The sequence below is a fragment of the Sus scrofa genome, chromosome 11 (genome assembly GCF_054392235.1).
Source record: "Sus scrofa isolate SSC_HxYL_T2T_F1_AM1 chromosome 11, Sscrofa_HxYL_maternal_Yorkshire_Landrace_v2.0, whole genome shotgun sequence".
NCBI lineage: Eukaryota > Metazoa > Chordata > Mammalia > Artiodactyla > Suidae > Sus > Sus scrofa.
In genome coordinates, this window is record NC_139393.1 from 54,881,158 (window position 1) to 54,894,565 (window position 13,408).

Below are 13,408 nucleotides of genomic sequence, written 5' to 3' on the forward strand. Positions count from 1 at the left end.
CTACCTCTTGATGTGGCCTCCTCTTTGTCCTTTGGAGTAGGATATCTTTGAGAGTTTCCAGTCCATTTGGTTGAGGGTTGTTAAGCATTTGGTTGTAATTTTGTTGTTTTTAGGAGAGAAGTTGAGTTCCAGTCCTATTCTGCCATCTTAATCCCGATTCCAGAAAGCACTTTCTAAAGTTTGTGGTTTGTCCATATTTTTTTAGAAGCCAGCCTAGATGTGAATAGAGATCTCTTGATGATATGTTGTTAATTTTACTTTTTACAAAAAGAATAAATATGCTGCTCAGGACCCTCCGTGCAAATTTATAGTAATAATGAAAAATAATAGGAGCTGGCACAATTATGTATTTATTTATTTATTTATTTATTTATTTATTTTTGCTTTTTAGGGCTGCACCTGCGGCATGTGGAAGTTCCCAGGCTAGGGGTCAAACTGGAGCTGTAGGTGCCAGCCTACACCACCACCACAGCAATGCTAGATCCGGGCCACATCTGCAGCCTACACCACAGTTCATGGCGATGCCGGATACTTAACCCACTGAGTGAGGCCAGGAATTGAACTCACATCCTCATGGATCCTAGTCAGGTTTGTTAACCACTGAGCCATGATGGGAACTCCCTTATGTATTTAAATAAACATTCTAGTATGGAAAATATAGCAAAAAAAAAAATGCTTTTAGTGTCTATGTTATTTACTTTGGGTCTTTTAAAACTAATTTTTAAAAACAGTTGGGATCAAACAATTGTGTGGGATTTTTTCTTAATATTTTACTAAGAGCATTTTTTAAAATTTCATCAAACCTCTTTATAAATAATTGTTTATGTTTATATACTCTCATGTGAATGAACCTTAATTTACTTTCCATTTTCCTTAACTTTTGCTGTTTAGATTGTTTTCAGTTTTTCAAGTTAAAAATATAACTTCATTGAATATCTTTGTTTTTTCATCTATTCAGTCTAGGTTCCTTCTTTAAGGTCAAGGCCTAGCTAGAATCGCCTTGAGTCAAAGGGATAAACATTTTTAAGGTTCTTGTTGCATAATAGGAAATTATTCTTTCTTTCACTTGATTAACCAACTGGTAACTGTGCTAGGAGCTGAATATACAAAGATAAATAAGATGCAGTTTGTGTCTTCAAGGATCTTGTACTTCAGTGGAGATAGCCTCAAAAGTAGCCCTTGCCAGTGTTGGAATTCCACTTTTAAATTTTGACTTGTTTGATAAAGGGAAATAATATAGTTGATTGCTAAGACCATTCGAAAGTCTTTTATAAAAGTTTATGAATTAAAGTCATGAAATTCATTTATAATTAATTTACAGTGAAATAGGTAATCTATTTTGGCAAGTGTTGTCTTATAAGAGAATGTTTAACTATTGGGTATGCAATGGGTAAATTCTGACTTCAAGTATGTGTTCGTGTGTATGTATACACAATTTAAGATAAAATGTGTGTGTGAGTATCTAGTTGGCTTTTTTGTCCCAATCAGTGCAGACTCTCAAGGCAGGGGATGGGGGATTGTGTCAGATTTCATCTTCATTAGATGTATAAGTGTAGTTTGCCTGGCTTCATTTTACTTGGAATTATAATTTTTACTTAATTTTGATTATGTTAGAATTATAAGGAGTTAAGATGCTCAGATTTATTTTCCTCCTTTAGAGATTTCCATTTCTTTCAAAGTCAAGTAAAGAATAAATCTCTGAAGAAGGGAAATAAATCTGATTAGGAAGAAACTTACTTCATATATAATGTACAATTTAAGGTTCTGATTATCTTGAGAGAATCAAACGGGAACAGTAAATGAAGCTGATGAAAAATATCCTGCATTTTAGCTGTATACTCCAGTTCTGTCAAGAAATCTGAAATTGTATCTTTCTGATCTTTTTTTTTTTCCATTTATTTTTCATGCCCCATTTTCTTTATTCCATTCCAACAGGATGTAGGGTAGATCATTTTGGGCAACTTCATTTTATGTCATTAACAGTTGAGAAATGCCCTGGAGTGTCTACACTGACTCCTTATACTTTCACCTCTGTCTCCTTCTGTTGTTGTTATTTCTTCTGTATACATTTCCTGACTAGAGGCCAGTTTAAAGAGCATGTGGAAGATTGAATGGGAGAGCTGAGTTTGAAGGATGGAGTACGCATTAGGATTAGTCATAGTGGGGGAAATATTATTGAAATAGTTCTTTTTTTTTGGTCCTTTGTTTTCAACAGTAACATTGTCTCTCTGTACGTGCAATCAGTTCTTTAATATCACCTAAAAATAAATGATGGTTAAATGGATTAAATTCGTTGTTGAAAGGATCAGAATGTAGTTACACCCTGTCCTGTTTATACTCCCCCCCTCTTTCTTAGGTTAACAAGTATTTTGTCCTAAATGAATCAAAATAGTCTTTTTTTTTTTTTTTAAATCTCGGAATACTTTACTTATTTATTTATTTATTTATTTATTTTGCCATTTCCTGGGCCGCTCCCGCGGCATATGGAGGTTCCCAGGCTAGGGGTCTAATTGGAGCTGTAGCCACCGGCCTACACCAGAGCCACAGCAACGCGGGATCTGAGCCGCGTCTGCGACCTACACCACAGCTCACGGCAACGCCGGATCGTTAACCCACTGAGCCAGGGCAGGGATCGAACCCACAACCTCATGGTTCCTAGTTGGATTCGTTAACCACTGCACCACGACGGGAACTCCTTTTTTTTCTTTTTTATTCTTTCTGCATCTTCTTTTTCTCCTATATCAGGGTTTTGGAAACAAATCTATGTAACTACATAAACATAATACATATATATATATATATATATATATATATACACATACACACATATATAACTTCCATATGCTACATTTATATAACTTGCATCTAAAAATGTCTTCAGCAATAAATATAGAGTTGAGATTGTGTTTGGGGATGGTGGGTTTTTCTGTTTGTTTTGTTTTAAACTACAGCTTTCTAAAACAAATGGTTACTAAGATTTAAGATTTTTTTCACTTGTAGTAAATAAGAATCTTATTTAGAGCTGCTTTCAAAGTGTAGAAAAAAAATTTCTGGAGCTTAGTTTTATCAGCTTAATAATGGTAAGCTTGAGTTTAATGTAATGTGTAGAGATATAGGTCATTATAGTAATAAGGATTTCTTTCTTTCTTTCTTTTTTTTTTTTTTTTTTTTTTTTTTTGTCTTTTTAGGGCCACACCCTCAGCATATGGAAGTCACCAGGCTAGAGCTTGAATTGGAGCTACAGCTGCTGGCCTGCACCACAGCCACAGCAACATAGGATCCAAGCTGTGTCTGTGACCTATACAATACCTCATAGAAACACCAGATTCTTAACCCACCAAGCAAGGCCAGGGCTTAAACCAGTATCCTCATGGATCCTAGTTGGGTTCATTACCACTGAGCCACTGTGGGTTGCTGGAAACATTGGGAATCATTTTGGGGTTGTTACAGTATCAATTTTGACTATTCTTCAGTGTCATTTATGGGTGAATGCAATGGAAATTGAGGTGCTTATCCGTTTCCAAGTATTCTCATCTTCTCAGTTCTCACTGCTTTTAAAAGTATGTCTGTCTTAAAAAAAAAAAAAAAAAAAAAAAAAAAGTATGTCTGTCTTCTTATTATCAAGATGGTTACTGGAGTTCCCGTCGTGGCTCAGTGGTTAACGAATCCAAGTAGGAACCATGAGGTTGCGGGTTCGATCCCTGGCCTTGCTCAGTGGCCTAAGGATCTGGTGTTGCCGTGAGCTGTGGTGTAGGTCGCAGACGCAGCTTGGATCTGGCGTTGCTGTGGCTATGGTGTAGGCCATTGGCTATAGCTCCGATTAGACCCCTAGCCTGGGAACCTCCATAGGCCATAGGAGGCCCCTAGAAAAGGCAAAAAAAAAAGAGATGGTTACCATTTACTGAATGCATCGTTTGGGTAGGCATTATCCTAAGCTCTGTATGTGTCCTACCCTCATCTCCCCAAGTCCTTAAGATGGCTATTACCCCATTTTACAGACTGGAAGACTAAGAAGTTACTAACTTTTCCAAGGCCACACAGCTAGTAAGTACTGCTCAGCCTCTTAAGGCAAAAAATGTATAGATAAATCAAAATTGCTAAAACAAACAAAAATAAAGTGAAGATTCTGAAACTTTTAAGGTTTTTGTCCTAAAGGCAAAGTTAGATACAGCAAATAATTTAACACAAACATTCAGTGAGCTATAAATGACTAGTCAGAGTTGTGCTGAATACTTTGTTCTTTGTTGCCCTTATACCTAAGTTAGCTGTTATTCAGTAGTAGAATTTTCCTTGTATTAAACATAAACTTTTCCCCATAAACCAACCAAGGTCTTCTGGTAATTGTGTTATCTATATTTTGGAAAATAGTAATTATTTTAAATGTCTACCAGCTAATGATTCCTTTACATTTAGGAAATTACATGGTTATAATGATATTTTTCTTAATAACAGGATATACCCTTTTCAAAGGGAGAACATTTGGGGTGTAAGCCAAAATCTACTTACTTTATTTTAACATTTTAGAATAATTTAGACCTAAGCACTTAGGATGAACTTCCAAGCACACTTGATTTCTTAATAGAGAAATATTAACAGACTGACCCTCTGCCCGCTTCATTAAAAGGTCTGTATCATTTCTTTTTTTAGCTTTTACAACATTTCTGATTCTTTGGTTATTACTGAATACTTTAAAGAGTACTTCCTTCATTTTTCATACACACGGAGACATGTATGTTACCTGAAGGAAAAGTAAGGTGGTCTTTTAGATGGACACACTCTTGTTATTAAGGGTTTGATTTTTTTTTTTTTTTTTGGCCTTCAAGGCATTTCTGATTATGCAATTATTATTAAACAGTTTAAAGAATAGTTATGAACTATATCCACATAGCTCACTCTGTATTTTTCTTAATTCAAAGGATTTAAGTCAGAATCAGAATGCTTAAAAAAAAAAAATCTCACAATGCATGTCTGCGCCTAATTCCTTTATGCAAAAATAATTTATTAAACTCCTTAGTGTTCGTTCTGACGAGCAAAATATTTAATTCCTAGGGTTTCTGAAAAACCAATTTTGGGTTTTTCCAAACAGTAATGATGAGAGGGGTTTATATTACATGTGAAGTGGTGAATGTAAAGTCACATTGTACTGTTGCAAAACCACACAGTAAGCAGAGGGACCACAGGTTCAGTGTTAATGTCCTGGCAAACACTGATGTTACTAATAATTCTAATAAAATATGTAATTTTAACACTTTTGGATTCCCCTACCAGAACTGAACAACTGAATTTGTGAGAGTTCTTTATTCACATGCTGTAGAAAGTGAGCTCTTTATTAAGATTTACTGAAAGACTCAAAAATAAGCTGTAGATATTAAATCTTTTCCAGTTAGTAGGGAGAGCAAATAGGATAGTTAGTCTCAAGATTCAGCTCACAGTTGTAAGCTTTCATATTTAAAAGCAAGGCTATTTTAGTTACTTAAGCAATTGCATTGACAGCTAATGTGACAATTTAAAAGTTGGTGAATATGTCTTTCATCTTTGTAATTCTAAGAGAAAGCCCAAGAATTTTAAGATTCCATAATAGCATACTTCATATCAAAGTCCTCTCATCTCTTAAAGTGGTATTACTTGAAAGTCTTTTCCTAAACTGTCTTATAAACTTTCATTGGAATTGAAAATATATATGATGTACACTGTTATGTCTATATTATGAATTAAATTATCTTTACAAATTGTATAGTTGGACATAATATATATGCAATGTATAGCATTAGGAGGTAGAAATAAATATGACTAGAATAAAAATTTAGAATCATTAGTTCTAATGCTTAACCTTTCAGCATATTCATTTACTTGTGAAAAACAATACTTAGTGTGCTGACAATAAGATGGTGGATAAAAGCTTTTCCTAAGAGCATTACAAGGTAGTTACAAATAAGACACTCATAATATAGTCATGTCCTGTCCTATATTTGATATTGTAGGACAGTTGCCAGATAGAAACGCATGCATACACACGTGAACCATGATGTGTGGGACTCATTCGGGAGGGCGTGCTTTTGAACATAGCCTTTTTTATCATTCCTTCCTTTCATATATGGAAAGCGTGGTGAGCAGAAAGAGGGCTAAAATTACCCGCAGGTAATCTGATAATGTTGGGGCAAAAATTGTATCTTCAGAGTTCCTGTCATGGCTCAGCGGAAATGAATCTGACTAGCATCCATGAGGATGCAGGTTCGATCCCTGGCCTCGCTCAGTGGGTTAAAGGTCCGGCATTGCCATGAGTTGTGGTGTAGGTCACAGACGTGGCTTGGATCTTGTGTTGCTGTGGGTGTGGTGTAGGCTGGCAGCTACAGCTCTGATTCTACCACTGGCCTGGGAACCTCCATATGCCATGGGTGCGGTCCTAAATAGACCAAAAAAAAAAAATTATGTCTTCATCTTTAAATAGAAATGATCATAATTTCTACCTTATTAGAACCATTGCGAGAATCTGTAGCATCCGTGGTTTGAGAACATCTGGTATGCAATAGTAAGCACTCAGTGTTAGCCATTATTATTGTTGATTGAGGGATATATACAAAGATACCTGTGAACTCATTTGCTAACAACATAGTTTATAAGTGTAGAAAACCAGAAACAAGCTAAAGGCGCAATCATGTGTTTATGGTACATCTATTTAAAGAATAATAGGTTCTCATGAAAAATAACGTAGATATGATAGAATTTGTTCCAGAACGATAGAATTGCATTGTTTCCTTGTTCCCTGCCCCAGCGGGCATGTTACAAATTTATTAAAGTGAAAGTACATTTTCAGAGAGAGAGTGCACAGGCCATCCTGTGATTTAAAGAGAGCTTCCCTGCTTTACAGTTGTTTTTATATCCCCATGCTGCAGACCTGAATGCAGACCAGATTTCTACTGTCCCAGGCCCACTAATTTCTCCTGCCCTGGCCCCTTATATTGTGCATAAGGGCTGAGTGTTGTTTGATCTTGTATGGGGCATGTTTGATCTTCTGGTTGGTCTTGGGCAGGATGCCTTATTTGCCTGGGGATCAGGTTATATAGAGGCAAGTGAGGAATGGGCGACATTCCTTCCCTTGTAGGGAGTGAGCAGGCCAAGTTGCTCAAGGTGGGGAAAAGGCATTACAGTGAGACGTGGCCAGAGGCTTTTGGGTTTAATCTCCTTGAAGGGGACTTGAAGCCTACAACAGATATATGCTTATGAGGTGGATAGGTGCCTAAAATGCATGGAAAGTGAAAGTAGCATGAAGAATATGATTTTTCCCTTTGTGAAAAAATTGCAAAAAATTTCAACACATTGCAAAAGGCCAAGTATGATACTGTAAAATCCCTACAAGCAGCACCCAAAGAGGAGCTTACACCCACCCCCCACAGACCTCACTGGGTGCTTGTTAGCTAGACTAGGGACAAGGCAAGAGAGAGCCTGAGGTGCAGGCCTGGGAGAAGGAAGCAGCTTCTACCTTGGGAAAGGCCCAGATTCTTTTCCCCTCTGGATTAAAACCTAACGATGCTGAGATAGAAAACTGTCCCCGGAGAAGGGAACAGATGAAACTACACCTTCAGGGGAGGGATGGGAAACTCCTAGGAGAGAAGTCAATGGCAGAGGGAAGGATCCCCCAGAAAGCCTGTCCTTGACATCCAGGTACAAACGACCTACCTGTGATGAAGTGAACCAGATCAACAAAGAATGCTTTCATCTTTCCACCCTTAGACCAGCAAGCACCAACAAACAAGTGTCAAAAAGGGTGGGGTGGGCCAGCACCGAGAAGAGAGGCCTTCTCTGAGGCATAGACTCTGAGAAAAATCCCAAAGCTGTGAGTAGGACACATCACTGTAAAAGAAAGCATCCAGCATCCCAGCTCCTCCCCTAAGCACAAGGTCATGTGAGACAGATTTTCAGCTGGGAGGTTACAGAGGGTAACCATTGCAAAAACCAAAACCCCAACAGCACAACTTCCAACTAGACCGACTCAACTCCACGCACCAGAGACCTGGCAGAAGAGGATGCATGCCCGTTTTCAGACATAAATACTGTTATCTCAGTCTCTGTGCTCCTTCACAGGACGTATAGCTCTTAACCAAAAATCATAAGACAAAACAAGAAAAAGGAGTTCCCGTCGTGGCACAGTGGTTGACGAGTCCAACTGGGAACCATGAGGTTGCAGGTTTGATCCCTGGCCTTGCTCAGTGGGTTGAGGATCCGGTGTTGCCATGGGCTATGGTGTAGGTTGCAGACGCGGCTTGAATCCCACGTTGCTGTGGCTGTGGCGTAGGCTGGCGGCAACAGCTCCTATTGGACCCCTGGCCTGGGAACTGGATGTGCTGCGGGAGCGGCCCTAGAAGAGGCAAAAAGACAAAGCAAACAAACACCAAAAAAACAAAACAAAACAAAACAAAAAAACAGAAAAAGAACCCAATGTCACAAGACAAAGGAATCAATAGAATCTGACCCAGGTATGATCCAGGTGTTGGAACTGTCAGATGCAATTTAAACAACTGATTAATATGTTAAAGGCTCAAGTAGAAAAGGTAGACAGTATATACCAACAGCTGGGAATTAGAGATTTGGAAACTAAGAATCAAATGGAAAACTAGTAAAGAAAAGCATAGAACCAGAGGTGAGGAATGCATTTAATGGGTTTGTCAGGAGACTCAATAAGGTCGAGGAAAGACTCAGTAAATATGAAGATAAATTGCTAGAAATTTGCCCAAAGTGAATCACAAAAATAAAAAGTCATGTGGGAAAAAACAAAGAAGCCCCAGATCATCCAAATGCTGTGGGTCAATTTCAAATTATCTAATGTGTATAACTAGAATCACAGAAGGGAAAGAGAGTAGTGGGGGTGTAGAGGGGGCATGCAACGGAAAACCACGTACATGGCCAGCTATGTTGCAAAAATTAGTTAGACATTAAACCGCAGCTTCAAGATTCTCAGAGAACAGTAGGTAATATAAATGACTCCTACCCTCCAAAACTCACACACACACACAGATACATAGTATTCAAACTGCTTAAAGCCAAAGATAAATAGAAAATGTTCAATGTGGCCAGTGGAAAAAGACACATTAGATATAGAGGATCAGGGATAAGAATTATAGCAGATTCTGGAGTTCCCATTGTGGCTCAGTGGCAATGAATCTGACTAGCATCCATGAGGACACAGTTCCATCCCCAGCCTTGCTTGGTGGGTTAAAGGATCCGGCATTGGAGTTCCCGTCGTGGTGCAGTGGTTACCGAATCCGACTAGGAACCATGAGGTTGCGGGTTCGGTCCCTGCCCTTGCTCAGTGGGTTAATGATCTGGCGTTGCCGTGAGCTGTGGTGTAGGTTGCAGACGCGGCTCGGATCCTGCGTTGCTGTGGCTCTGGCGTAGGCCGGTGGCTACAGCTCCTATTCGACCCCTAGCCTGGGAACCTCCATATGCCGCGGGAGTGGCCCAAGAAATAGCTAAAAAGACAAAAAAAAAAAGGATCCGACATTGCTGTGAGTTATGGTGTAGGTTGCAGATGCAGCTCCCATTGGACCCCTAGCCTGGGAACCTCCATATGCCACCGGTGCGGCCCTAAAATGACAAAAAAAAAAAAAAAAAAAAAAAAAAAAAGAATTATAGCAGATTCTTATCAGAAATTATGCAAGTTAGAACAATGGAATGATGATACGTTTTTAAGGCACTGAAAGAACTCGGAGCACAATATTTTTCAAAAACAAAGGAGAAATAAAGTCTTTTAGACAAACAGAAACTGAGAGGATTCATTACTAGCTTACCTGTACTACAACTTGAATCTATACAAAGAATTGGAGAGCACTGGAAATGGACCAGATGAAGGTAAATATAAAATAAATTTTGTTTTCTTTTAAATTGTTCTTAAAGGTGATTAAGTACACATGGGTAGACCATAGTTTAGATCTGAAAATAAATCTTAACAAGTTTTTTAAAAACTTATACAAAGAATGTTTTCTAACTATAATGGAATTAAATTAGAAATTCATAACAGTTAAAAGTATCTGGAAAATTCCCATATATTTAGAAATTAAATAACAAATAGCTCATGAATCAAAGAGGAAATCACAAAGAAAATTAGAACACATTTAAAATTTTTTTATTGAAATATAGCTGATTTGTAATGTTGTGTTAGTTTCTGATGTATAGCAAAATGATTCAGTTGTATTTTTTTTTTTTTTTGGTGGTCGCATCCACACCATATGGAAGTTTCCAGGCCAGAGGTTGAAACTGAGTCACAGCTGTGACCTGACCTGTGCTAGCTGTATAGCATAGGTCCTTTAACCCACTGTGCCAGGCCAGGGATGGAACCTGCACTTCTGCAGCAACCTGAGCTGCTGCAGTTGGATTCTTAACCCACTGTGCCTCAGTGGAAACTCCTTCATATTCTTTTCAATTATGATTTATTACAGGGTATTGAATATTGTTCCCTGTGCTATATATTTATAGTAGGACTTTGTTGTTTGTCTGCTCTATACATAGTAGTTTGTATCTGCCAATCTTAACTCTTCCTCACCCCTTTTTCCCTTTGGTAACCATAAATTTGTTCTCTAGAAAACATTTTGAATTGAATGAAAATATTTTAAATATATCAAAATTTACAGATTGCAGCTAATTTACAGATTAGAGTGAAAAATATTTTAAATATATCAAAATTTACAGATTGCAGCTAATTTACAGATTAGAGAAACATCTATAACATTAAGTGTTTTTGTTTGTTTGTTTGTTTTGGCCACACTCGTGGCATTTGGAAGTTCCTGGGCCAGGGATCGAATCCAAGCCGAAGCTGTAATCTACACCATAGCTGTAGCAATGCCAGATCCATAACCCACTACATCGTGCAGCCTCAGAGACAATGCTGGGTCCTTAACCTGCTGTGCCACAGTGGGAACTCCAACATTAAATGCTTATAGTAAAAAAGAAAAGGCACGGGTTAGAGAAAAATCTATAGTGCTAAATGTTTACAGTAGAAAAGAAAGAAAAGCCTTCAAGTCAGTGATCTAAGTTTTTACCTTAAGGTAGAGAAAAAAAAAGCAAATTAAATCCAAAGCATGCAGAAGGAAGAAATTAAAGTGAAAAATCAGTGAAATTCATTATTTTTCTAAAGGTCCTATAGCCAATGCAGTAGGGTGGAGAAAAAGAAACAAAGAGCATATAGGTTGGAGAGGACAAAGTACATGTGTTTGTACTCATAGCATGATTTTTTTATGTAGAAAACTTTCTTAAATAAAGGGGGGAGGGGACTATGTGTTAATGTCATAAAAGGCAAAAGCTGTTGGAAATGCTCCAGGTTTTAAAGGACACTAAAGACACATGACAGATAAATTCAAAACCTGCTCCCAGATTAGATCCTAAGGGGAAGTGCTGCAAAGCACACTTTGAATGGATCAATGACAAAAGTGAAGTACGGATGGAATGTTAGACAAAAGTCCAACATGATGCTGGACCTATATATATCCTGACAGAGCCATATCTCCATAGCTGCTGTCAGGTAAGAGAATTTTTTTAGTCTTAGGAAATATTGAGGTATTTAGGGGTCAAGGACCATGATATATATAATTTACCCTCAGATGGTTCCGGGGGTGGGAGAGAAAAAAAGCTATGTAAAGAGAGAGGAAGGGCGAGATGGAAGATAGTGTAAATACAGGTGATAAAGCAAATTAGGCTAAAATGTCCTAGGTAAATCTAAGTGTTTCCTGTACTATTTTCATGTTTGTAACCCTTTGTAAATTTGAAAAATTTTTAAGTTGTAAAAAACATGGCAGAAGAAGAGGGCTAGCATACTTAGAAGTTGGACATGACTTTTCTCACAGTAAGCGACTGTGAGGGATGAGGTCATGTCTGCCTCCAGAACAAAGAGCAGGTGGAGTTCCTGTCATGGCTCAGTGGTTAATGAATCCAACTAGGAACCATGAGGTGGCGGGTTCAACCCCTGGCCTTGCTCAGTGGGTTAAGGATCCGGCATTGCCGTGACTTGTGGTGTAGATTGCACCACAGCTCGGATCCCACGTTGCTGAGGCTCTGACATAGGCTTGGCAGCTACAGCTCTGATTAGACCCCTAGCCTGGGAACCTCCATATGCTGCAGGTGGGGCCCTAGAAAAGGCAAAAAGACAAAAACAAAAACAAAAAGAGCAGGTGTGCTTACTGCGTGTTGTAAGACATCACTTTCTCCAATCTCAGTGTTCCTCTCCTGTGATGCAGCCCATTGTGTGTGCAACCATCCACCAGAGTCCTCCGTGGTGCCCTCAGGTGAACTGACGCGAACATAGCGATGCCCATGGTCCTTGCTGTGCTCTGAGTAAGGCCCTTTGTCTGCGGCGGGGTCTCGTGTCTTCTGCCAGCACCCACGGAAAAGTAATAGAGTAACTTTTTAGATGGGAGGGGTACAGTCAGATTTCACACCAGGTAGTCTGGTCCTCTGAACTGGCCGTTCCTGTTTTTGTCCTTTTTCTCGGGTCAAATCTTTGTCAGGGATACCTTTCCCATTTTGCCTGCCCAAACCTTATGCATTCTTTCAGTGGACACCTTTAGTTCTACTTGTGGTTTAGTAATCTCTCCCTCCCCAGATTCTTAAAAAATTCTTGTTTTCTCCACTACTCATTAGTCACCTCTCCCTTCCTCCCTGCCTTTGCTCCATTTCTTTCTCCTCTTCATCCATTTCCCCTTCTTCCCCCATTCTTTCCTTCCTCTCTTTCTCTTATTTAAATATAATCAAATTGAATCACGAGCTTGTAAGTTAACTGCTTCAGTAAAACTTAAATAAGTATAATCAGATGGAATATGACAGACTTTTGTTAGACCGTGTCTGTGAGAGCAGAGACTTTATTATATACACCTTTGTTCCCATACAAAGCCAAGTATAGGATTCATTATGTATTTCTAATTGATTGATTCTTATTATGAGCAGCTAAAGGGTTCACAAACATGTTTTTAAAATCCTTACCATGGTGATAGCTTTGTTTTTGGTTATTTCTTACATAATTCAAAAATACTAAGTAAGATCATGGAATTTTCAGGGTTGAGAGAGTCTTCGAAATCATTCAGAGGAAACCCCTTTCTTTTCCTGAAGAGAATAAGAGGTCATGGTTAGTGAAATCCCTTATCTCTAAGCAAGGACTTATCTCACTGTTCTTATTGCTTCTCAGTATGGTTATAAGTGATGATAATTTTGTCACACTGCTTTAAATTGAATTTCATGAACTGGTGTTATTTATTGGAGGTGACAACTGTAAAATTATCATTGGATTACTATTAATAAGGTAATTGTTATTAGCATATGCATTTCAAGGAAAACTCTTGGTTCAGAGTCACCTTTTGTGGTACGTTAGTGTTTGAAAGGGTAACTCAAAGCATCTAATTTTAAGAGGATTACTCCTCATTGGCCA

The 13,408-nt window shown here is 38.4% G+C and overlaps 1 protein-coding gene across 10 annotated transcripts in view; it reads left to right on the top strand.

Annotated features, from left to right (window-relative positions):
- The window catches only part of UCHL3 (ubiquitin C-terminal hydrolase L3), a 56,766-nt gene that overhangs the window by 30,870 nt on the left and 12,488 nt on the right, over window positions 1–13,408 (top strand).